Source organism: Melanotaenia boesemani, chromosome 18 (assembly GCF_017639745.1).
Source record: "Melanotaenia boesemani isolate fMelBoe1 chromosome 18, fMelBoe1.pri, whole genome shotgun sequence".
NCBI lineage: Eukaryota > Metazoa > Chordata > Actinopteri > Atheriniformes > Melanotaeniidae > Melanotaenia > Melanotaenia boesemani.
This window is the reverse complement of record NC_055699.1, coordinates 21,633,354-21,661,065: the sequence shown is the minus strand read 5'-3', so window position 1 is coordinate 21,661,065 and position 27,712 is coordinate 21,633,354. Positions and strand designations below refer to the sequence as shown.

General features: G+C 40.2%; 1 protein-coding gene and 1 long non-coding RNA gene across 2 annotated transcripts in view; both read left to right on the top strand.

Annotated features, from left to right (window-relative positions):
• The window catches only part of LOC121628724 (NACHT, LRR and PYD domains-containing protein 12-like), a 2,607,341-nt gene that overhangs the window by 2,431,747 nt on the left and 147,882 nt on the right, over positions 1-27,712 (top strand). The window lies entirely within an intron of this gene.
• LOC121628774 lies at positions 2,251-8,226 on the top strand. Its single transcript, XR_006008250.1, has 6 exons — positions 2,251-2,326; positions 3,122-3,230; positions 4,644-5,682; positions 5,800-6,018; positions 6,469-6,561; positions 7,189-8,226. It is a non-coding gene; the product is annotated as an uncharacterized LOC121628774 (long non-coding RNA).

Genomic DNA, 27,712 nt, shown 5'->3' with positions numbered 1-27,712 from the left:
ACTGCATACCACTGAACTTGGTATGGAGAGAGCGCATCGAGCACTTGCCTCAAGACCACCTGAAGACAGAGGTAACAAGCCAAGATCAATAATAATAAAGTTTCTCCGCTACACAGTTAAAGAGGATGTTCTGTGTAAAGCATTGAGAATATGAAGGTGTTTATCAAAGAGAGAAGGATCTACTTCGACCAGGATTACCCCCTGGCAATCTTGCAAAAGCGGAGAAATACTCCAGGGTGAAGCGGGTACTAAAGCAGCAGAATATCCGCTTCCAGACCTACTTACCTGCTAAACTACGAGTATTCTGTGAGGACGAAACAAGGGTGTACGAGACAGCGATGGAAGACATGAAGGACAGAGGACTCCCCATAACCGTGGTTATCCAGAGGGAGAGTCTGGCTGAGCAGCTGTCATCCACTACCTGGGAAGAGGAGCGAGGAAGGAGTGTCAGAGAAGAGTTGTGTACTTTCAGAAGATAAGTTTCATCCTTTGCAGGCAACCTTCCCCCCCCCCCCCCCCCCCCCCCCTTCTTTTTTTCTCTCCTTTTCTAAAAATGATAAATATATAAAACTTACTTACTTAGAATTCAGTGATATTGGCACTGTTTCACCCCCAACCTTAAAAGTCATACAAGAGGGAAAAATATAGCAATTGCGTCACATAAAAAAAGAGAGAAAGTAAAGGAGGACATGCACAATAAACTAAAAGAATTAGAAAGACAACAGGGTTAGAGGGTTTTACTGGGTTTTACAAAAGGCACAAACACCACCAAGCTGGGAGGCGATTATATCTGCTGCAGCAAAAGAAAGAAAGAAAGAAAGGATAGGATGTAGTGTGGGTCATATCGACCAATATCTGATCTTAATACACTCTAAAAAGTCATCCAAGTAAGATGTTGCTATAGATACTGTTATTGTATTGCTGTAAATAGAAAATGCTAATTAATTGACACAGGTATACTTTTTGAGTTTCAAATGTTATTTTGATACCCTGTTTCAACTCAAAACAATATACAATTACTTTGGGTTAAAAATATGTCTTGTTTGACATAGTGTTTTTCTTTTGAACCAATCATTGAGAAAATCCTTCTGTACAGACTCAAAAAAATAGCTCATCAATCTAATTTGTTGCAAAAGTAGGTTTATTTTTCATTCAGCACTTGGCTCCGCCCACTCAACATGCTCTGGCTTGTCCGACTATTCTGAACATTGTGACTGCATCGTTTGCGAAAAAGTGGACAATTCCACAGTACAAGTATAGCTCAAGGTAGGTTTCGTTTTACGTAAACCATGCATACATTTCTTTATCATACGTATTTGCTTACCTAAACATTATTATTCATTTTGAACGTGAAGCTAGAGGGTATGTAAGTGTTTGTTAGCCTATTACAAGCTAGCTTGAGACATGTGCTTCTGGTAATAGCAGTTATAAGTAGTTGTAAGTTTTAAGTGGTTGTGTTTGAAAGATTGTGTGGTGTAGGTTATGTATTATTTTCCATCTGCTTTCAAGTTAGTTGGAAGCTTGAAGTGACAATGTAGGTTTTATTTGTCTCACTCTCTGTCCTGTTAAAATATCAAGACGGGCTGTTATTTTAAAATGGCGACGCCGCTGTAACGTGGTATATTTGCAGCAGGGCCAAAATCTAATAATTTAGGCATAGTCAAAGGATTTATTGTTGTTTTTTTCTAATCGCACTAACTTTTACTGTGTATAAATATTAGTAGACTTAGCGTTCATTTTTGTTAGGTTCTTCTTCAGAGTTCATAGCTGTTTCTACCTTTTGTACATTATTGTGCTAAAACACACTGATAGCACATTATTAAAAAGACCAAGGGTGCGCTATTTAAAACAGAATAGCAGTTGTTTAAAAGTTCATATTTTTGTGATTACATGTTAAAATGGATTGGGTTTGCAAAGTGTGTAAACAGAAAGCATCTTCAAAGTATGCTTTGATGAAACATTACAGATTATTTCACGGCCATGGTAGACAGTCCTTGCCCTGTCTTTATCAGAATTGTTTTTGTTCTTTTAAGACATGGGGAAGCCTTAAATCACACATGTCAAGAAATCATTCCCAGAGAGCTAGTGAAATATCAGGCTCTACACAAAGCCTAAGTTTTATTTGCAAGTGCTGTAACAACACCATCTCTACAGAAAAAGATTTCTTTGAACACCTTACCAAGCATTTGAAAAAAAATGAGATGGTCAGCTGTGTTTTCAAGAACTGTAATTTCAAGACTAATGTTTATGGGACATTTTCTTCCCACAGGAGCCGAAAACATACTCCTCACTCGGTGCAGGATTTTAAAGAAGACTTGCTAAAAAGGTATGGAAGCCCCACACATGTTGACACAGATGCTAACAGTGACATGGACTTTGAACATGGTAACCTGTCTCTTACTGATGAAGCTGATGAGACTGATGTGGTGGATTTACCACATGTGTTGGAAAAAAACATTGCATTGTTATTTCTAAAAATGGAAAGTGCATTTCAAGTTTCTAACAGGTGTATTGATGATGTTGTTGAAGAGTTGCATTTCCTCTCTCAGTCAGCTTCTGCTCCTATCATGAAAGACACTGTAAAAGCATGTCTGAGAAAGCATAATAGTGATCTTGAGGAATCTGTTATATCAGATATGGTAAATGAACTTTGTGAGGCCAACCCTTTTACTTCAGTTCTGAGCAAAGGTGGCCCACTGTCTACAGCTTACAAGAGAAGGGCTTATTACACAAACAACTTTTCAGTGGTTGAACCAGTGGAATATGTACTCAGTAGGGAAAATGGTAGAACATTTCAATATGTTCCCATTCACAAGTCTTTACTCCAAGTTTTGAACCAGAAAAATATTCAGGATGTGATTTTCAACAGTGAAGCTCAAAGTAACAGTGACACAACCTATAGATCATTTTCTGATGGCTTTAACTATAAAAATAACAAACTTTTTTCAGAACAGGATCCTACAATTTCCATTATTCTCTACTGTGATGATTTTGAGATCTGTAACCCCCTGGGGACCTCGAGAAAAAAGCACAAAGTCACAGCTGTTTATTGGGTGTTGGCAGATGTCCCTGTACTGCTTAGGTCTTCACTGACGTCTATTTTCTTGGCTGTTCTCTGCAGGTCTGACGATGTAAAAAGGTTTGGCTACAGCACCATACTAGAGCCTCTGCTGAAGGATCTTGTGAGCTTTGAGAAGGAAGGTCTGTACATCCCTTCACTGGGCAAAAAGGTAAAAGGAACAGTTTTCAGTGTTGTGGCAGACAATCTTGGAGCCCATTCCATTGGGGGATTTGTGGAAAGCTTTTCTGGTTCTTTTGTGTGCCGATTTTGTTTAGGGCAGCAGCCTCAATTTCAGACCCAGGAGGTGAGAACAGGGATGTTTGATCTCAGAACTAAAGAAAAACATGAAGAACATGTTAAGATGGTGCAGGAAAATGCTGCTCTAGGGCACGTGTGTGGAGTTAAAAAACAGTGCGCACTGACACAGACTCTGGAGTATTTTCATGTCACATCAGGGTACCCACCAGACTTAATGCATGATCTGTTTGAGGGTATAGTTCCCAGAGAGCTGGCTTTGTGTCTACAGGTGCTTATTAAAAGTAAATATTTCACTCTTGAGGACCTTAACAGCCGCATCAAAATGTTTCCTTACAAATGGACAGATAAGACTAATGCCCCACAACAAGTCCCTCTGAATTTTGCTGCCAAAAAAAGTGTTGGCGGAAACGCCCACGAAAACTGGTCATTACTGCGATTTCTGCCTCTCATTATTGGAACCAAAATTCCTGAGGGAGAACCAGCATGGGAGGTACTGCTACTGCTGAAAGACATAGTAGAACTTGTTGTCAGTCATGTCCACACAGAGGAGACAATATGTTACCTTGACAGCAAAATCTCTGAACACAGACACAGATTTCAGCAAGTTTTTCCAGATGAAAAACTAATCCCCAAACACCATTACCTGGAGCACTACCCCCAGCTGATCAGGGCATATGGTCCACTTATAGCTCTTTGGAGTATGAGGTTTGAAGCGAAGCACAGCTTCTTCAAGCGTGTCAGTAGGCACTGCCACAGCTTTCGGAATATTTTGTTAACACTTGCGACCAAGCATCAGCTCATGATGGCATACCATAATCAGCAGGATGCTAGTTTGGTCAACCCTGCTCTACAAGCCACACAGCTGTCTTCTATAGACATAGCTGTCTTGAGAGAGGACTTTCTGGAGGCACTGCGCCTAAAATTCCCAAATGAGACAGAAATGCAGATCACAAAACATCTCAATTACTGTGGCACAAAGTTTGCTGTTGGGATGATTTTGGCCCATGGCTCGACAGGGGGTCTGCCTGACTTTGTGGAAGTTTTGCAGATAGCTGTTGTTAAAGGGTGTCTTTCATTTGTTGTTAAATGTTTGAGTGTGTGGTCAGTTGAGCATCTCAGAAGCTTTGTAGTGGAGAGAACTCACACTATTAAAGTTATCCAGCCTGCAGAGCTAACTGACATGTTCCCTTTAACACCCTACAATATTGGTGGAAAAAAGATAATAACTTTAAAACGTCACATAACTGTTGAGTAAGGCTTTGCTTTTCAGAAGTTGTGTATTGCGTATTGTGTAAAACTTTTTTGTATTGTTTGTGTTTTACAGGATGAAATATGACCGAATCAACATTGCTTCGTGTAATACTGTCAGACCATGCTGTTCGAAAACTGACCTTGCCACATGGAATTCCCTCAACAGTTGAGGAGCTGCAACTAGCAATTAGAGATGCTTTTACCCTTTCTGGAAATTTTTGTTTACATTATATGGATGCAGATTTTGGCAATGCATATTTTACACTGCTGTCCACAAATGACATCAAGGATAAAGACACCATCAAAGTTGTGTACATAGATGAACCTACAGTAACCTTGACGTTGTCATCTGTAGACAACACAAGCGACAGCGACTTTTCTTCACTTCCTATAACCCAGCCTTTGGATAATACATCTTCATTGTCTTCAGATGACACAGCACCTCTTTCACCATCATCAAATGGGCGAACTATGCCGTGGCCAGATGAATTTCCAGTACCCCGGTTTTCTTCATCTACTGAAGTGCTACTGTCATCTGGAAACCAAAAATATACAGTATATCCTCTGGGACTCTGTTCTGTTCAAAAGAACTACTGACAATACTACCTGACATTCTTAGTCAATTGGCAGAGACAATTTTTGAGTACAGTGCTTATCCATCAAGCGCACATCTGAGCCAGGTAGCGGAAGCACTTGTCCAAAAGCATCCCTGCCTAAAAGAACCGGGATCATTCAATGGGTGCTATGGATGGATCCAGAGACTAAAATATAAAATGAACAACTTTCGGTCCAAACGAGGCATTGGCTATCCGGAACTTACAGTGAATTCACTCAAGAGAAAAGCAGCACATGATCAAACTCCAGCCAAGAACATCAAAAAGCCTAGAAAGGCTGAAGTTAATTACTTACCCCCACATCCTCAAGGCGAAACAAGTGACAGTCTGGAGAAAGAGAGGCAGGATCTCATTCTGGAAGTCACCAAGAGAGATAGTCAAGTGTTGACTGAAAAAATGGCAAGAACTTTCTCACTCCGAAGACAAGAAATTCTCTATGATGAACCAGCAGTGAGAGACTTCATGCATCGCTGGCCTGCTCTTTTCAATCCTGGACAGGTACTGAATGTTTTTATTTGTTATTCATTCATTGTGTTTCTTATTCTTTGTCTTTGTTGTTGTACAGCATATTTTTTGTAATTTTTTTTGTCTTATACTATGTGGTATATTTTGCAGGTTAATGAAGAATTCAAAAGAATCACAACAGTGAGCCTGGAGTCCACCTTCATGGCACAGCTTGATCTGTGCACACCAAAACTAATGGAGGTGGCTTCTACACGAGGAGGAGCTGCTGGAGTGAAAATCAGAGGGAAAAAAAACTTTAAAGGAACACACCACCGTTTTTCTATATTCAACTATGTTCTTCTCTCACTTTAGACGAGTGGATATATACAGGTACCTGTCTCATCTCAACGCGTGCGGTCAGTTCTTGTAGCGAAAGGTTTTAGTTTGTTAACAGTTAGTTTCTCCAATGTATTCCTATGAGGCCACCTCCCGCTATCTTTTAGAAGCGACCAAGCTCTTCTACGTTTTCCCTATTTAATACAAGTACATTACACGACCCACCACCAGAGAATGTTTACACAAAATGAAACGTGGCAATTTTTTAAGCGGAGAAAAGAAGTGACTATACGCCGTCGGCGCAGTAACGCGGCTATATCACTCCGCCGATGTTTATTTACCTTTCTTTTCTCCGCTTAAAATATAGCTATGTTTCATTTTGTGTAAACATACTTAGGTCGTGGGTAATGGCATGTACCCGTATTTAAAGCGAGCTTAGTATGTTTAAGCAGTCTGCATCTATTGTCTAAATTTAACACTAACTTGAAACTTTTCCTCTTCTAGTCCAATTCAATCGATGTTCGGAGAGAAGTTGCCATTCGCTCACTCATTGTGTATCTAGGTGAAAAAGAAGACGACCTTTTCAAGCACTTTAATGTAAGTACTACAACAACAATAACATATTTTGTGAATTCATATTTTGTGTATTTTAAAATAATGTTAATATTGGAGACTATTGCAGAGTTTTTTGGCATTTTGTGGCAAGTATTAATAAAAATGTTCATGAGAAAGCATACAAATGTTTAAAATATGTTTCAACATTTTTTTATATATCCATCAGATATATTTTTGGTTTAAATTGACGTGATGTAGGGCTGAATGATTAATCGCAATTGAATCAGAATCACAATTTTAACGATCACAATTAGGAAATCCCAAAGTCTACTTTCTTTTTAGACAATTTAATATCTCTGCAAAAAATTGAATATCAAAAAGCTGCTTCTCTTGTAGGTTTAACCTCTACAAACATGTTCTGAAAGGCATGTGATTCTTGTTGAAGTTTAACAGTTCATATTTAGTTTTTTAAGTGTTAATGGCTCAAGACATGTTTAAAAACAAATAGCAAAATGTGTCATTACAAATTTAATAGCAATTGCCAAATCCGTCATAAAAATTGCAATAAGATATTTTTTTCAGAAATTATTCAGTCCTAATGTGATATGTAACATAATTTTGATTCTAGTCTAATTTGCAATCACAAATATGTCTGTGATGTTTTTGAAGGACACCGAAGACTTTGAAAGCCATCTCCAAGACCTGGTCATGAATATTGCCATCATTGGTAATACAGAGAACAGAGTGGCTGCCATTGTGATTGAGGGAACCAAGGTAATTGAGGAAAACAGCATTCCCAGGTGCTGCACTCTACTGATGGGACTCATCTATGCGCTAAATCTCACCTATGCTAAACAACTTAAATACACTTTTGAGGTGTTTCAAAAACTAAAACTTGACACAATGAAGATAAGTGCAAAAATTCTCACTCTTAAAAAAAGTATCTTCTAAAATGTTGAGGCCAAACGTGTTCATACTGTAGGCCAGGTGAAAAAGTGAATCTTTATTTTACATTACCATTATTCTTTATTGTCCTTTGTAACAAAAGGTTTATTGTTCAAAATTATCCACACAGTTTCTGAAAAAATACAAGGATTTGTTCATGTTCATGAAAGTTCATCATTATCACTACACGACAACAATAATTTTAACCACATTTCTTTAATTGGGTGCACATTAATGTGGAAACCAGTTCCTTTGGCACTATATTTGATCCAAAATGTCACATAGTAGATTATAATCTTAGACAGTTAGCAGAGACAATCTTTAAGTACACATCAAAGTCAGGTAACCGAATCTACCTTTTTCATTGTTAGATTGATTCATTGAGAGTCCTCAGGGCACACAACACAATCAACGATTTATTTTCCATTTGGGCTGTACAGGAGACAAGTGAAATTGTTTTGCACAATGTTAACATTGTAATAAGAATATATGTAATTAGTACAATATTTAGATCCTTTGACATATAATAACTGTTTCATATAAAAACTGTCATGGGGCTTCTTTCTAAATAATCTGTCAAGCTTCTTGAAAATGTTGTACTTCCTGTTGTAATAGTTAAATCTCTGGATATAGCCATAGAATATGTTCACACACAGTAACTGTTATACATTTTCAACTGTGCATCTGCATATTGTGCAGCCTGTTCAAGTAAAATAAACAATTTCTGAAATTGTTCTTTGTTTCTATTGTTTTATTATGTATTAGAATAATTAATTCAAATTGCTACTATATCTATTAGAGTGAACTTAAAAATGTTTTTGAAATGATAAAAAATAGAGTTGGTACCAAATAAAAAGTTAGGTTACATAATGTTAAAATCAAACTGAGGCAAGTCAAATTAATATGCACTGAACTTAAAATTGTATGCCAACGTACTTATTTATTTAGTTGGTCCAAAGTAAAATAACAAACAGCTCTAGATAAAAATAAATTTACCTCAAAAGGAAAATGTCAATTGGTGTAAGACAATTGCTGTTCTTTTGGGACAACTCAAAAAGGCTATCGCAGAGGGTTGCGTTGATTTTTTGTGTTGGACCAAGACATTTCTTTTTAGAGTGTATAGATTACCAGTTGTTTACTTTAATCGTGGCCAGACGGATGGAAAAATTCCTACCCACACTAATACATAATGATCAGACAGGTTTTATACAACAACGCCAAACGCAAGATAATATAAGAAAGACATTACATATAGATCATATACAAAAGTCAAACTAAAGCAATTGTGATAAGTATTGATGCTGAAAAATGTTTTGATTCAGTAAACTGGGACTTTCTCTTTAAGGTTTTATACAAATTTGGCTTTCATAACACAATTATCAAAACTGTACAAGCGCTATATGATACTCCCACTGCAAGGATTAAAATGAACATATATTTATTAAATAGTTTCTACTTAGAAAGAGGGTCCAGACAGGGTTGCATGGTCACGCTTATTGTTTGCAATATACTTAGAACCATTAGCTCAACACATTTTACTAAATAAAGACATTAGGGGAATCTTTATTAAAGAAACTGAATATAAAATGGCCTGCTATGCTGATGATATTTTAATATACCTCGGGAAACCAACATGTTACGGGTCTCCAGAATGATGACTGGCGTAACAAAGATGTTCCCTGTTTTCAGCAGGTGAAAAAGGAGTAGTAAGGAAACGTTGCAGCTCGTTCTTTCTCCAAGATTGTGTCTGCATTTATTAAACATCACATATAGGCCTGTCGATAAGCAATAAGTCAGTTAATTGCACGGTAAGAAAAAAAGAGCGTGAGAAGTTTGCCAGCCGCAATAATTTTTATTGTTTTTTTTTCTATCTTACTTTACTATAGACTGTGTATGATAATAGGTTTCACTATGGAGTATCTCAACTGGACGCTCTTGTTTCTTGCAGAGTGACCTCTCTCGTGTCATACTCAACAGCAGCATGTTACAGCACGAGGGCTTAACCACTTAACCTGTGTGAGCTGGTATGCCGCATTTGTTTTACAGGGCTGCCAACTGTCACGCATTGGCCGCATTATTTAAAATTTCTTCCAGTTCCAGTGTAAAATGTTCTTTAGAAATGAAAGTTTATTGATCTTTGAAAGGGTGTCCTTGCATTATTATGGCATTGTCATTATATTAGTTGAAAATGGCCTCAAAATGACAACATTATGGCCTTGCGCAATGTTATCGTTTATCGCAGTAATTTCTCAGAAAATTAATCACAGCAAAATTTGTTATCGTGAAAGGCCTAGTCACATATCACAATCATGTCTGCATTCTTCATTTCAGTTTGTTGTAAACTCAACTTAACCAGTTCCCTAATCAGTTCTTATTAGTCCTACACCTTCACTAATTTACATTCAATCATGACACACATTCTCCTTGGTCACTTCTGTCCCTGAGATGAACACATTTGTATAACCATGTACTCACATTTACAGTCCTTGTACATAAAGTACCAGTTTTATAAAACAGTTTACTACTGGCTCTAAACACTAAAATAAAATGTATCATTCACAAGACATATGTATTCTCTCTGTATATAGCACAATAATTCAAATAAAACTTCTGTAAAATGTACAGACCACTGAAAAGTGCAGTATTAAATGTGTTTGTGAAAACTAGGAAACACCTTCAACAAGGCAACAGGTTCAGAATTTGTTAACAAACTAACAAAATTCACAGACTGAACTTCAGTGCAAAATACAAACAAGGTGCTTATTTTTCATTAGTGCATGTAAACCATATATGTCAAACTCAAGGCCCATAGGCCACATCTGGCCCGCGAATTAAATATTTTTGGTCCACATGATCACATTTAATCACTATTAGAGAGGCCACTGATAGAGTGCACGCACTACTATAATACTACAAGTTCCACAATGCACTGCCAGTGTGTTGGCGCATCAATCACGGGCCTGCGAGCGCGTACCTCGCTCGTTCTCGAGCCTGAATTAGCTGCTCACCTTTGTCAACCAACCTCTCTTAAATTAACTAAATGAAAAGTGGAAAGTTTGAAAACGGAGAATATGTTTACGAATGTAAAGAACAAAGCTGTCTTCTGTGTGGAGACATTATTGAATGAAATGTAATGAATGAATACAACATAAGAAGACACTTTGAAACGAAGCACCATGACAGATACAAACATCTGGACAGGAAACAAAGGCTCCAAAAGGTAGAAGAGTCATTTACCCTTTAAGCGCCAGAGTTTTTAAAGTTTGTAAGGGACAAATATGTTGAAAATGAACCAGAGTTTGTGATGGCAGTAAAATTACCCATTACTTTAATATCACACGTTGTCAACTGTATCATATTCTATAACTTGCACAATGAACTAATATATATACATATACATATATATATATATATATATATATATATGAGGGCTGGGCACATTAATGCAACAATTAATTAATGCCATTCAATTTTTTAATTTTGAATTTATTTATTTATTTATTTTGCTCACTGGTTTTGATCACAGAAACTTTCAGTCCTGGGTGGCGTAGATGACCAAAAGAGATTTGACCTCCACGTCGATCCATTTGTCGCTGGCTTTGTCCATTGTCGTGTTGTTTTCTGTAGCTGAAACCGCAGCAGCAACAATGAATTTTAAAAATGCTGGGGTCACAAGAAGCGGAAGTAAATAAGCAGAACTCAGGTAAAGGGGCGTAGCAACGGATGACCCAACACCTACGTCATGAGGGTTTCGATGAAGCCACGAAAAGACCCTGCCTCGGAGCAGGAGCTAAAATGGTTATAGGAACAAAGAGCCTTTAGCCTTAGTACCTGTATGTCCGATTGCGCGAAAAACGACCTGGTTCCTGAAAAGGTTATAGGAACTACAAAAGGTTCTTACAGTTGGAAAGGGGCTCATGTCTCCCTTCCCTGCTGCAGCGGTGCGTCTGGTGTAATCAGGAGTGAGCAGGTTTGTTAAAATCAAGAGACGTTTTCTGTCTGGAACTTCAGAAAGAAGAGGAGGAACCAACGTTTCACTTTGTCTGTCAAAACCCATGCAGATGGGCAGAAAATCGTGATTTTTGGACAGGAAACTGCGTCCAAAAGACAACTAGAAATTTTATTTATTTATTTGTTTATTAATAAATGCGGTTTTAATTTAGGCAAGACAGCAAAGGTAAGACATCTGACGTTTACCAATGTGAAGCATACATCAGGCCTTCTTCTGCCACTGGTTCGATGAATCTTGGTCATAGTGAGATGAAACTTCCAGCTGTGGAATCTGTGAGATGTGAGCTTTCAGTAGAGGAGCCGTTTGTTCGTGTTCATGCGTTGGTTGGAGTCATTTTTCGGACTTTGTGTACCTGCTTTTTTAATTATTGTTGTCTTAACTGTGTTTGTTGGTGATAGAAATGGTTTTGCTGAGCTGTTAGCTGAGATTCTGGACTTTCTGTGGATACCACACATGTTTACATTTACATCTACAGACCTGGCGCTACACCCGGAATCGAGATGTTAACCCCTCAACTCCCTGTAGCGGAGGCTGCAGGTTCAGAGGTGTTAAGCTAAATAGGGCTGCAACGATTAGTCGACGTCGTCGACAATAGTCGACAATAAAAATAGTTGACAACGAATTTAGCCGTCGACTATTGTTGGCAAAAAAAAAAAAAACTACAGAGTGAGACATCGTCTTCTAATCCTATCTCTGCTGAGAGTTGCATAATGCACATGCGCAAAGAGGGGAAAAAAATATAGAGTGAGACATCGTCTTCTTTTTTTTTTATCTCTGCTGAGAGTTGCACATGCGCAATAAAGTCCGCCACGGGAAAAAATCATGGATGTATTATAGAAGTTCTATTATATAGTTCTATAATACATCCATGGAAAAAATATGATGGCAGACCAGGGAGGAAAACCGCGGCGGAGAACGTTAAAAGTCTGGGATAACTTCACGTTAAACTTACAAAATAAATTAAATACATGTGAGATTTGTTAAGCGGACCTTGTTTACCACGGAAGTACGTCTGAAATGCTCGAACATTTAAGGAGGAGAAACGTCGGACTTACTTAACAACCTCATGCAAGATTTCAAAGCTGAAAGTGAAATAAGATCCATTTATAATAATCATGAGATACATAATCCGATTGGTCGACTAGTCGTTTTAATAGTCGGTGACTAATCGACCATCAGAATAGTCATTAGTTGCAGCCCTAAAGCTAAACAGTCAAGCTAAGAAGGGGTCTGCAACCTTTCCAGTCCAAAGTGCCATTTTTCCCTCAGCCAGCTAAATAAAACTCCTTTAGAGCTGCAAATGTTACGAGACTTTTTAAACAGGCAACTTAATATATATATTTTAGTGAAGAGCCACCAAAGGATATTTGTTAGTTTTGAAGAACCACATTTTTATTTCCATTTTTAGGTTTTAAAATAAAGAAAACTATAAAACCTTTATAAAAAAGATAGAGACTTTCTTCTAAGTGATGTAGATATTTGTGGAAAATTATGTAAAGTAAAAAAAAAAGTCCCTGGTTTCGAACCTAATGACAAGAAAGATAGATTTAAAAAAAATATTTTAGCCACGTGTTTAGATTAGATTTAGATTTAATTTGATTTGGCAAGTTCTATGTCTACTAGTTTTGTATTAGTATGGCCAGTAAGATGTTTTTTTATGATATGTCAACTGCAAAAAAATGTGAATTTTAAACATTGTAATTTCTGAATTTCTTATTCAAGTATTCATCACTAATACAGTGAAAATGGGAGGAAATGTGAATATTTACAATGCTATTTTATTTTAGCTTGGGCCCCTAATATTTTTGCTTGTGCTCCTAAAAATTTAAGTTAGGGGCCACTGTGCTCCTTGTAAAATAAGTTAGTCTGGAGCCCTGACACACACACACACACACACACATGTGTAAAAATGTTTTCACTTGAAATTAATCTGAAAAAGAAAAATGCATATAGAGCCATAAGAAATAAATGCAGCAGACTCTTTAAACATTTATTTAATAATTAACATTGTTTTATAGGCTCTGTTAGTTCCAGTTTCAATGTGTGCAATAAGATCATTTTAAAAGAGTTTTTAATAAACATTGAACCAGTCCAGCCCTCAACCTGTTCCAATTTTTTCATTTTGGCCTGCTGTGTATTTGAGTTTGACACCCCTGATGTAAACTTTGGCTGTTAGAAACACCATGTGTGCACAGGAGTCTTCAAAATGCACCTAATCTCTCTCTCTCTCCCTCTCTCTCTCTCTCGCTCTCTCTCTCTTTCTCTCTTTCTCGTGCAACTTGCAGCGCACGAGGTGAACATGGCGGCTACTCAACAAACTTACTCCCAAAAATGACTTTACCTGACATTAACTGATACAAATTCAATCAATTAATCAATCACTTTTCATGCTGGGGCAACACAAAGTGCTTTACATGAAAAATCAATTTATGCATATTAAAACAAAAAGAAACTACATAACAGGAAAAAAAAAGTTACAGGAACATGCATATATACACACAAAGCATATAAACACAGGCAGAGCCCCTGGCGTGGAGGATTCCCATGAGGAAAACACTGGAGTTGAAAGAAATTTTAAATAACCTTAAGAAACAATAAACTAAGAGTAAGTAAATAAATAAATAAACAGATAAATAAAATGAATAAAGTTGAGTAAAATGAAATATAAATAAAACAACAAGATATAAAATAAAAAACAATAAGCTTAAGATCAAATAAAATTTTGTTAAAAGCTAAGCTAAAAAGGTAGGTGTTAAGCCTCTTTTTAAAAACTCTGCAGCCCTGAGGTTCTCTGGCAGGCCATTCCACAGACGAGGGCCGAACAACGGAAAGAGGTCTCACCATATGTCTTGGTCCTCACCCTTGGAACAACTAATAGACCGCTACCAGAGGACCTCAGGGTCTGCGAGGGTTCATAATTTTAAAGCAAGTCAGATAAATAAGAAGGCCCAAGACCATTAAGACATTTATAAACTACTAAAAGAACTTTAAAATCAATCCTGAAACACACGGGGAGCCGATGCAGTTATTTTAAAACTGGTGTAATGTGTTCCTGTCCTCTAGTCCTCGTCAGAACTCATGCTGCCGAGTTCTGAAGTAGCTGTAGGTTCAAAAGGGACTTTTTGGGAAGACCAGAGAGCAGGGCGTTTCAGTAATCTAATCTACTAAAAATAAAAGCATACATCAGCACCTCCATGCTGGTAAGATAGAGAAATGGGCAGACTCTGTTTTTAAGATGATAAAATCCTGTCTTTGTGACATTTCTGATGTGTGGAATAAAATCAAGCTCACAGTCGAAAAGAACACCCAGATTTCTCACACACTGAGAGGGATTAAAATTATGTAGTTTTGGTAAAATGATCTCTCTTGTCTTCAGGACCGATAATTAAAACTTCAGTTTTGTCCTGATTGAGCTGTAAGAAGTTTTCTGCAATCCATGACTTTATATCTAAAAGACAGTTTAAAAGGACATTGACTGGCTCCAGGTCATAAGGAGACACGGCGATGTAAAGCTGTGTGTCATCAGCATAGCTGTGAAAATCAATGCCGTGTCTCCTGATAACATCCCCAAGAGGTAACATATACAAATTAAAAAGTATTGGGCCTAAAATTGATCCCTGAGGAACCCCACACTTGACTTCATGGATTTTTGAGGAGCATGTATCCATACTTACGAAGAATTTTCGATCTGTGAGATAGGAGTAAAACCATTTAAGAACAGTACCTGAGAGGCCCACCAGACTTCTGAGTCTGTCTAGTAAAATCTGGTGATCAGCTGTATCAAAGCACTAAGATCCAGTAAAACCAGGACAGAAAGTTTCTGAGTCTAAGTTAGATCTAAGATCATTAACAATTTTTAAAAGGGCCGTCTCGGTACTGTGGTCTTTCTCAAAACCAGATTGATAGTTTTCTAAAATATTATGTTTATGCAGAAACTTGTGTAATTGCATAAAGACAAGTTTTTCAATAATTTTACTTAAAAAGGTAAGTTGGATACAGGTCGGTAGTTGCCTATCTCTAAATTACTCTTCTTCAGAAGGGGCCTCATCATTGCCATTTTAAAGGCAGCAGGGAAGACACCCATCTGAAGAGAGTAATTTACTATGTTTAAAAGCTCACACTCAAAGAAACCATAAAATATTTTTAAAAGTGATGTGGGAATTGGGTCTAAAAGGCAGGTTGTTGTGTTAAGTTGGGAGAAAACTCAACCAAGCATCTTTGCATCAACCAGGACAAAACTCTCCAGTGTTTCCTCAGGTAAAAACAAAGCTTCAGGTCTGTTTAAATCAAAATGTTGTTGAGATGAAAGACTGTATCTAATGCCATTGATTTTACTTCTGAAGTGGCATGCAAAGTCCTCGCATGCAGCATCTGATGCAGGCATGGAAGACTTAATAAAACTTGTGTTTATTAAAAGATCTATTCCTATTTTCTATGGAAAAATCATTTCCAGACACATATGGCAAGGAAAAAAAGCAAGGATTAGATTAAAAACTTTACAGCTAAGTAAAGAAAAAGGAGGGTGGGGCTTACCCTCTCTAAGGGACTACTTTTTTGCTGCACAGATGAGAGCCATCATATGCTGGTGGAATCCATTTTATACTAATGCCCGTGGAAATTCATTGAAGAGAGGATGTGTACTACCCCGATACAGACAATTCTAGCTGACAGTAAGTAAAGTTACATAAACAGTATTGATAATTCTTGGGTGAAATGGACCCTTAAAATGTGGAAAATTGTTATAAAAGAATTCAAATTAGAAGATGATGTCATACTTTTGGAATGACTCACATATGATTCAGATTTGACACCAAATAAACTAGATGCAAGATTTACAGACTGGACATCTAAAAAAAAAAAAGGTCTCTATGTCAGGTAATGAAAGGAGCAACCATGTTAAGTTTTGATTCACTCAAAGAGAAATATCTTTTTGAGAAACAAGATTTTTACAGATATCTGCAAGTTCAGCATCATATTCATACAAAGTTAAAGAGGTAACCGAGACCAGGGTGCATCTGTTACAATTATTTAGAAAAGCATAAAACTCAGAGGCAATGTTAGAATAATTTCAGGTATATACCGGGGATTGTTCAATCTTAAAACACACTCATCTACATACATGAGGAGAAAGTGGGAGCAGGAAGGAGGGTTAAATATAAGTGAGGAGGAATGGACAACGATGTGGTCATTCCTTTGGAAATGCACTAGTTCACAGAAATGGAGGGAATACAGTTGGGAATGTTTAATAAGATTCTTTATCACACCATCTCAGAAATCCCACTATGAAACAAATGGGAGTTGCTGGAGGAAGAGCAATAATGAAAATGCAAACCATTATTGTGACTGTTTATTATTTGTAGGCTGGGTTTACACTAGTCTGGCCTAAGTCTTCGGTCAGAAAGACTGCAGCGGATCCGTATGGTTTGATGACTTCTTTAATAAATCCACAGTAAGGAACAGTACAGGTTGTTTGGGTTTGTGAACATGTGTGTGTATGTGTGGTTTAGCTGTAATGGAAATTTGAAGAAACATAATTAGCATAAAGTACTCAGTAAGAAGGTAACAAATGGTGTATCAAATAAACATCTATGACAAATATTATGACCAATATGTACATTATTCACATAGAAAGTGGGAAAAACACAGTTATATTAGCAAACAAAAATTACTAAATTGAACATGTCGTTGCGCTAGCTATCCACAAGAGGGTGCCAGTGCGCCACCAAATGACGGTAGGTATAAAAAGGAGGGCTCTCGTGGGTAATGGCGGCGGTGACAAGGCGAAGTTTGAAACTTATGGGACGAGACATTAAGGTGTACTGTCTACAAACTATATTCCCACAAATAACTACTATAAACAAATTAAAATAATACTTACAGAGGCATTTACGCACATTGATAAACATGAAGTCAGAGTCACGAAGTTCACTCTTGCCTGCTCTCTCATACAACTGAACACCGGAGCAGCAGTGCGCATGTCCTCTGAAGGCAATAGTAACGTAATACAGCGGTTCCTTAAAGGCGCAGCTGCGTTATTGCAGGGAAATTTGTACAGCCGCCCCCAAATTCCACTAGTGAATTTGTAATTATTCACAAATGTCCCTGCTGATCAATCTCAGTCATCAGGCATCTCCGGGAGAGAGATGAGTTTGGCCACGGGGCGAGTGTAGGTGGTCCCTTTGATGTCCACTTCAGCAGCGCGGATCCTGCCGTCGTCGCTGGGGATAACCTTAGTAACTCGTCCTATAGGCCAACGAGCTCTGGGCTGTTGTGGGTCAACAACCATGACCACTTGATCAACAGTGAGGTCTGACGTGGAAGTGCACCACTTCCTCCTTTGTTGAAGATTAGGGAGGTAATTTCTGGTGTACTGAGCCCAGAAGTGATCTGCTAAGACCTGGCTGTGTTTCCAACGGCGACGTCCAATCAGGTCACTGTTGCCATAAACAGCTTGTGGCAACGATGCATCTCGCCGCCCCATCAGCAGTAGATTAGGTGTTATGGGATCGGGATCCGCAATGTCTGATGTGGCATAACCAAGTGGCTTTGAGTTCAGAATACCTTCCACTTCAAGTAGAACTGTCAACAGTACTTCTTCTGGAAGAGATCTGTCCTTGAGAACCACTTGCAGGGCAGCTTTCACTGACTTAATCTCTCTTTCCCAAGCGCCTCCGAAATGAGGTGCGAGAGGCGGGTTGAACTTAAAATTTATGTTCTGCTCAACCAACTGTTCTTTTAGGGCAGGCTCAAGTGTCTCAAAGGCTCTCTGTAGTTCCCTGTCTGCCCCACGGAAGTTAGTAGCTCTGTCACAGAGGATCTCGTATGGTTTGCCTCTTCTAGCTACAAAGCGTCGTAGGGTAAGCAGGAAGGCATCCGTATCCATGCTACCCAAAAGATCAAGATGTACACACCGTGTAGTAAGGCATTTGAAGATTATGCCCCATCTCTTCTCTTGTCTGCGGCCTATCTTGATGGTATAGGGTCCAAAACAGTCCACACCAGTCGACCAGAAGGGGGGCTTCTGGAGACGTAGTCGTGCAGCAGGGAGGTCAGCCATGAGTGGAACTGTGGGTTTGTTGCGCCATCTTTGACATTCCGTGCAGCCGCGCTGATACTTCTTCACAGCTTGTCGACCACGAAGAACCCAGAACTTCCGCCTCATTTCGGCAAACACACGGTCAGGGCCTGGGTGAAGCAGCTGGTGGTCGTAGTCTTTTATAAGCAGCTGGGTGACATGGTGATCAGGTGCTAGGACAATAGGGTGTATGGTGTCCAGTAGCTCCTCTGCCTTTCTCAACCGACCACCAACCCGGATGAGGCCCACAGCACTGTCGTACTCTGGGCAGAGAGAAAGCAGACGACTGTTAGTATTGAGTGGTTTACCTGCCTGCAGAGCAGTTAACTCTGCTTGGAAGCTCTCCTTCTGCGCCCGCTTGAGAATCTTGACTTCAGTCTCGATACGGTCGATGGCAGTCATTGGAGGAGCAGTTGGTCCATGGAGGGACAGGTATGAGGCTTGGATCAGCTCCGACCATGATTTATACTGAGACGGGTCAGGAGCTGTAGGTGTGTCAGTCCCCACATTACCACAGAAGGTCAAGCGAGTTTCCTCCATCTGAACTGAGGTTGTAACTGGTGTAGTTGGCCATGTACTTGGTGCCTGGCTCAGGAAGCTAGGTCCATTTGTCCAGCGGCTGGGTTTAGACAAGTCTCTGAGATGTTTGCCACGGGTGATGTCATCAGCAGGATTCTCCTCCGAAGGTACGTACCGCCAGGTGTCTGCTCCAACCAGCTCCTGAATCTCAGCAATGCGTGTCCCCACGAACACCTTGTACTGCTGGGACTCAGACTGAATCCAGTGGAGGACAGTGGTTGAGTCAGTCCACAATGTTGTACTCCTTATAGGCAGTGTCAGCTCTGTCTGTAGGACTTTAGCTAGCTGTGCACCAGACAGGGCTGCACACAGCTCTAATCGTGGAATGGACAGCTGCTTCTTTGGTGCTACACGTGACCGAGCCAGTACGAATGAAACTTGCCCAGCATCCGTAGTTTTATGCTCCGCCCTAAGGTAAGCGACGGCACCATAAGCCCTCTCTGAGGCATCTGCGAATATGTGGAGCTCGACTGGCTGGTTAGCTGGGATATCTGTAGTGTAGCATCTCGGAATTCTGACCTCCTGAAGCTGTGGTAGTTCGCTCTCCCAGCTCTGCCACACTGGGAGAAGTTCATCTGTTATGGGCTCATCCCACTCTCTGCTTTTCTTCCACAGACCTTGGACCAGTACTTTAGCACATGTGGTATAAGGAATGAGGAAGCCGAGTGGGTCGTACTGGCTTGCAAGCACTTTGTAAACAAACCTCAGAGTGGGTTCAGCAGGTGGAATGTCTCTTTGCCTGTAGCCCAGGGTGTCTGTGCTGCAGTTCCATTGCAGTCCCAGCGTTGACTCCAGTGGGTCTTCTTTATGTGCAGAGAGCCACATTTCACAGCTGGTGGACTTGGCTTCTGGGGGCAGATGTGCAATGACAGCCGGCACATTACAGGCCCACTGTCTTATATCGAAGCCTCCATTTGCAAGGAGGGCTCTGAGTCTGTTGATGAGCTGCTTAGCCTGTTCTGGTGTAGGGAGGGACTGGAGACAATTGTCTACATAGAAGGCTCGCAGCACTGAGTTGACCATATCCTCGTTACCTTCGCTGTAGTCTTGTACATGACGCTGCAGTGCATATATGGCACAACATGGACTGCAAGTCGTGCCAAATGGCAGCACACGCCACTCGTAGACATCTGGGCAGCGCTCCCTCTCCCCATCTCTCCATAGGAAACGGAGTAATGGCTGGTCTTGTGGGAGGAGATGCACCTGGTGAAACATGCCGCGTATGTCTCCGCTGATAGCTACAGCATATTCCCTGAATCTCAGGAGCACTGCAAGAAGCGAAGAGCCTAGTGAGGGGCCAGGCAGGAGATTACTGTTGAGGGAAGTTTGCTGGTGCACAAAGGAGCAGTTGAACACGACTCTGGGTTTGCCATTGTGATGTACAAGGTGGTGTGGCAGGAACCAGGACTCCTCTGAGCTGTTGACTTCTTCCATACTGATCTTAGCTACATAACCAGCCTTCACTAGTTTCCGCATTTCCTCATTGTAAACCGTCAGCTGTTCGGAACTTCGTGTGAGGCGACGCTCGGTGGCTCTGAGGAGAGACATGACAGCATTGGGTGAGACTTGTAGGAGCGGAGAATTCTTCCTGCGCAGGAGTGGGACAGCATAGCGACTTGTATCATCCACTGTGACTCTAGTGCTCCTTTGCTCTAGCAGTTGTAGAGCAACTTTGTCTTCTCCTGAGCGTGTGGCCTCTTTGGAGGAGCGAAAGGGCAGTGTATCTATTTGCCAGAGTCTCTCGACGTGTTGCTGCAGTTCTTCTGTACGGGGCAGAACAGATAAGTGAAGACAGCTACCTTCTTTCGGATGTTGTAGAAAGCTGGTTGGTCCCTGCACTGCCCATCCCAAGGCAGTACACACAGCCACAGGCCCACCAATCGGCCCACTCTTCACTGGTTGCTTTGGCGTGATCAGGTGGGGATGGTCTGACCCGATGAGGACTGTTGGTTTTACTTTGTTAAAGGACGGTAATGGGAGGTCCTTCAAATACTTATAACTTCTCTGCAGGTGCTCAGCTGGACTGGACTGCTCAGCAAGGTTCAACTCTGATGCTGTGAAAGCATCATTGATGTTGTATTTCAGCCCTCCTTTCATTTGTCTCGACACTTTGAGTGACACAGTGGCTCCCTTTAACTGCACTACCTCCTGTCTAACAGTTCTCAGTGATAAGGTCTCCTGCTGTCCAATGAGGCCCAGCTGGCGAACAGCTGTGGGCAGGATGATAGTACGCTCAGAGCCGTCATCCAATACAGCATACGTGTCCATATATTTTCTTCCATTATGTAAGCGCACAGGGACAACTTTCAACATTACTCTTCCGCTATGGGTAGCCTGATCCATATAAACTACATTAGAGGATGTACTTACAGTCAGAATATTCTCTGTGAGAGCCACTTCATGCAGTACAGGGAGATGTTGTTCCCCACATGTGGAGCAGGGTTTCTTAAGCGTACAGTTGGTTGGTGCATGTCCTCGGCCACATTTCCAGCATTTCCTCTTGTCTTTGATCCATGCAGCTTTAGCTTCACTTGTAAGCTTTGTGAACTCAGCACATGCATTTAAGTAGTGCTCTTGGTTATTGCAGTATGGACAGTAGGGTTTAAATCTATCCCGCTTCTTTGTTTGGGATAGAGGGTTAAAGGCTGAGTGTGTAGTAGAGGGAGCTACACTCTGATTGCTTCCCAGTAGAACTGTAGTGGACTTAAGCTTCTGCTGGAATTTTCTCTCCCTGTTCTCTGCACTACTGGACTCGTTGGAGTTGGTGCCTATCCGGTGGGACACCTGCAGTGTTTGTACTTTCCTCTCAAGCCACTCAGCTAGATCTGGTAAAGTGTATGTATTGTCGCTGCCGCTCTGGATAATTCCCCTATTGAAGCAATGCTCAGCGAATGAGTCTCTGAAACTCGGAGGTAACTTTGTAAGTAAGGTGTCAACATGAGAACCACACCTTAGCTCTGCTGATGTTGGGCCTTCCATTGAGCTAAGCATACCAACAAGCGTGCCAACTGCTGCTGCAAAGTCTTCAATGCCTTGGTAATCACCTGATCTCACAGGTGGAGCATTAAGGATCGCTTTGAGCTCTCCCTGCACTAGATGTCTGGGCTGGCCATATCTCATCTGGAGTGCTGTCATGGCACAGGTGTAGGGATTGGTACTGTTAATGTACCTTTTGGCGATCTGGACTGCGGCAGGGAATCTTAAATGATCAAGAAGGACCTGGTATTTATAGTCTTCGCTTAAATGGCTGTGTGGTGAGAGGACACTGTCTAAGCCTTTCTTCAGCATTAAGAAGTCACTCTCTTTCCCTGAGCTGAAGATGGACAGTTTTGGTTTAGGAATACCAAACGAGGATGCAATAGCCATCTCCATCATGTTGGGTACATGGATGCTGGCAGGAAGCAGAGATGACTGGTTAGCAGGCACTGCTAGAGGCTGTGTCATATAGGAGTTAGAAGGATATGCACCTTGAGACACAGGCTGGGAGGAGGCGGGTAAAAGGTAGGGCTGAGAGTACCTGGATGCGCTGTATGATGTATCATTTTGAGCTGCTGCAGGTTGTATGGATGCACCTGCAGGTGTAGGATCAAACCGAGGAGGCAGTAAAGCTGATGTGTCATAATCTACAGGTGGGGGAGGTGGCGGCCAGTATTCCTCAGGTTCTGTAGGTTGGACAAGTTCTACTGCAGGGGGCGCTGCTTGGAGCACAGGCGGAGAATATGGAGCTGTATTTTGGGCTGAAACAGGAGCCACTGCCACTGGGAGCTGCTGTCCATGCTGGAGCGCAGGAGGTGTGAGCTGTTGAGGGGGGACTACAGCAGGAGGAGTCTGCATTTGTGATGCACCCAGTGATGGAGAAGGTTGCCGTGGACTCGTCTGTTCTTGTAAGTGGGATGAAGCTCTTACTTCTGGGTTGATGCCAGAGCTCGGTGACAGGCCAATTCTCTCTAACTGTGGGAGGCTAGTGAAATCAGGATGCTCTCCAGCAAAGCTGTAGGGATAATTGGGCCAGGCAAAAGCACTCCTTGGATGTGATGTCAGTCTGATGTCGCTCATCTCCTTCTCCAGCTCTCTCATCTGATGGCTAATAGCCTGCCAACGTGCTTCCAGGCGCTGCATTCTGTCTTCAGTATTTTCCGCAGGTTGATGACAAGCAGGGGCTGAAGAGATGGACCATCTATCTGGACTCTGTGGCACAACATGTCTCGTCTGAGTTTGTAGTACCGGTGTTACTGTGGATGGCTGAAGATTTGGGAATGGATAGCTGAGCTGGAAGTCCTCCAGATGTCCGGGAATGCGGCGCACTCTGCTGGGACGGGGACTCTGTTGCAGCTGTCCATCGTAGAAGTCTCTGGAAGTGGCCATGGCGCAGCTCGTGTAAATCCGGCTCGAAGGACCACTTGTGACTGTTTATTATTTGTAGGCTGGGTTTACACTAGTCTGGCCTAAGTCTTCGGTCAGAAAGACTGCAGCGGATCCGTATGGTTTGATGACTTCTTTAATAAATCCACAGTAAGGAACAGTACAGGTTGTTTGGGTTTGTGAACATGTGTGTGTATGTGTGGTTTAGCTGTAATGGAAATTTGAAGAAACATAATTAGCATAAAGTACTCAGTAAGAAGGTAACAAATGGTGTATCAAATAAACATCTATGACAAATATTATGACCAATATGTACATTATTCACATAGAAAGTGGGAAAAACACAGTTATATTAGCAAACAAAAATTACTAAATTGAACATGTCGTTGCGCTAGCTATCCACAAGAGGGTGCCAGTGCACCACCAAATGACGGTAGGTATAAAAAGGAGGGCTCTCGTGGGTAATGGCGGCGGTGACAAGGCGAAGTTTGAAACTTATGGGACGAGACATTAAGGTGTACTGTCTACAAACTATATTCCCACAAATAACTACTATAAACAAATTAAAATAATACTTACAGAGGCATTTACGCACAACATTGATAAACATGAAGTCAGAGTCACGAAGTTCACTCTTGCCTGCTCTCTCATACAACTGAACACCGGAGCAGCAGTGCGCATGTCCTCTGAAGGCAATAGTAACGTAATACAGCGGTTCCTTAAAGGCGCAGCTGCGTTATTGCAGGGAAATTTGTACAATTATCATGTCTTCTGGGACTGCCCTGCCATTAAAGACTATTAGGAAAGGATATATAAAGCACTGCAAGGCATTTTAAAGACCTTAGAGTTTTTTACATTAAGATTGTGTATTTTGGCCAAAAAAGGACAAATATCTCATGAACGTTCTACTGGTTGCAGCTAAAAAAGCAATCACCAGGAAATGGGTCTCACAAGAAAGCCCAACACTGAATGAGTGGATGGACATCACAGTTAACATTTACAGTATGGAAAAGACTTCAGCCCTTGAAAACTTCAAGCTGGAGTTATTCTCTTCTTACTGGACAAAATGGATTAATTATGTTATACCACTAAGGCCAGATTTCATTTTCACAAATTTAAATTTATTTTGAAGAAAATGATACTTTTATCGATGCTGTTATGTTTTATGTTTTCGATACTGTTGGTTTTTGTTTTTGATATGTTTTCGCCTCATTAGGTCTATTCATGTTATTTTAGGTACTCATTAGCATTTGTGTAAAGGAATGTTTGGAAATGGAATATATGCTGATATATATGTTGCTAAATCATAATAAAAACTAAATAAAAAATACATAAAGATTGCTAAATATAATTTAGAATACAACAATTTATTCATGCAAAACTAAATCAAATTGCAAAGTGTTTTATAATTACCCATTTTAAAATTCAGTATTAAGAAGCAATTGCGTATTGGAATATTTTTCATTATTAAACACTTAAATAATTATGAATCCAGCTTTACGTGGAAGTACTCCCTCTTGATCTCCTATCCAGAACATAATCTGCTCTGGAGCAGGTTAACTGTTTAGCGTAAGTTTATCCATGTAAGAAATGAACCAGCTTTGTTGTACAGAAAACCCAGTATTAACCCTGAAGTTACCCCAATAAGAGTAAAAAGTCTCTGTTCTTGTGTTTTCTTTTGAGATCTTCTGTTTGGTGAGTCTTCATTTCCTTAGCAAAATAAGATCAGCTGACAGTCAGAGAAACTTATGTTTTTGTATGTTCTAGAATTGATTTTAGGATTTTACTGTTGACTTTTAAAGCCCTCCATGGTCATTCACCCTCCTATTTATCAGACCTTTCACATCCAAATGAAACAGAGCTTTTGTGGTCAAAGCCTCTAAACTCTGGAATGAGCTGCCTGAGATCAGGTCAACAGAGTCAGTTTCCTCTTTTATATCTCTTCTTATAACATCCTTTCATTATTATTATTATTATTATTATTGTTAACAAGAATTGCAGGAAGAACTGAGCGATATCACAAGTATTTTACCCCATGATCTCCTAGATTTTTTTTATACTGCCTTTATAGCACAGGATATTAATCATAAGGAGAAAATGATTCAGATAAATTCAATTCACCTTTATTTGTATATAGCCAATAAACAACAAGGTCATCTACGAGCACTTTACAGACAAATCAATTCGACCCAATTAATAATAAATAACAGCCTAGTTAAGGAAAACCAACAGATTGTATCAAATCTTGACTTCGATTAAATCTAATGGAGAGACCAACATGTCGCTGTCATGATCTGTGTTTCCTGTTCTCGTGTTTTCTTTTGAGATCTTCTGTTTGGTGAGTCTTCATTTTCTTTAGTTCACTGCTTTGGTAAAGTCCTGGTTTTGTGTTGATACACTGGTGTGTAGCGTTAAGCGTCATTAAACATTGAAGATGTTTACTAAAATTATTAATTTTAATAATTTCTTGGAATTATTTATGAATTTACTCGTGGGGCACCACCACACAGATAGCTTTCCTAATCTAATGGCTGTGTGGACACCATTAGAGAACTAAATTAATTAATTTCATAAATTAATTAATTCAAGCTAGAAATCAATCAGTTATCAATCAATCAGTCTCAGGACGCTACTAACGTGAATTCTTACGTCGAAGGGACCCATAACATGGTTCAAAGGAGAAGTTCACAATAACCAGACCAGTTTAGGATAAATATGGAATATTTATTACTAAACTAATCATGCATAAATGAAAAGGAAATATGTACACAGGACTTCGCATGGAGAAATGAATCAAACATTGGTAAATGCAGAATATGGAGTTCAAACCAAAATCTTATTTCAATGTGTCAGAATGAATGAAATGTATGCAAGAAATGAACAAAAGTTAATTAACCTGCTGTGTTAATTAAACTAAGGTTCAGGACTGAAAAAGATCTCTAAATCCTAAAAGGAAAAGGGGAAACTTGACTCTCATCTGTTAAACTGGAGGTTTAACTAAGATGTAGAACTATAGGGACACTGTCAGACAACCAACCATTCTTGAGCAGATAAGCAGAGAATTGATCCGAGCAGGACTCGTCCGGTTCTGTTTGGATCGAGCCGACTTACGACCGCTGTGGTGACTCTGATGGCAAGTGAGGAAGTTGGCGCAGGTGGTTTGGATCCCGAGCGACTTCCAGAAGGCCAGAAGATGTGTCAGGTGGTGGTCCGAAGGTTTGGATCAGGCAGCTCTGCGGATGCGGATTTTCCCGCGGCCCGGCTGGTGGTATCGATGATGGACAGTGAATGACTTGCGGTGATATGGCAAAGATGAAAATGTCCAGCTTTAGGTCAGTCCAAAAAAGAAGAAACTCTGTAGGATCTATTTAGGATCTATATTAAAAGTCCAAAAGATAAAAACATAACTCAAGAAAAGTGAAGTATTAGCTGGAAAAAGGGAATGAACTACGGAGTCCAAAAAGAGCCAAAAACTGATCAATCATGCATCTTGTATGCAGGCACGAGCTTTAGTATCTGTAGTGATGTTCTTCACATCACTGCAAACTTAATCCTCTGGCAGCATCTCTCTCTTTCTCTCTCTGGCGTTCAGACCAAGTGTCCTAACTCTGGAAGAAGGCCATGTCTGGAGAGGATGGGTTGAAGGGAACTTGAAGTCCACTTGAAGCGGCGAGGGCCACGGAGGAGGAGAGGAGCCAAAAGGAAGGGGCAGGAGAGCAGCATAGGGGGGACGAACAGAACAGAGAGTGCTAAACTCTTTGTTCTGAGTTTAAAAGTGTTAGTTTTGAAGACCCACCCCATGGAGGGATGTGTGACCATCATCTTGACCAATAACAGTCTTGTGGGCTGGTTTCGGGTCAGATAGCAGATACAGAGGGGCTGGTCTGATCATGTTGTAAAGACTTATCAAATTAAACATTTTGTGAATATATCTATATATCCAAGTTATTAAAGCCTTAAATGAGACATCATTAACATCCATCAGTGAATCATCGAAAAGACAAGAAAAATAGTAAGAAGGTTATATCTCACACAAACACAGTAATAAAGTTTCAGGTCACCAATTAATCAAGCTTGTTGATTAAACCTTGTACAAAATGATAATGATTATATGCATGCGCATGGTATCAAGATAAAACACATATATATGTATGTATCTATTTAAATGAACATTGTGACTAGTAAAAGTATGATCTTTTACTCTTCACACAAAGTCTTTG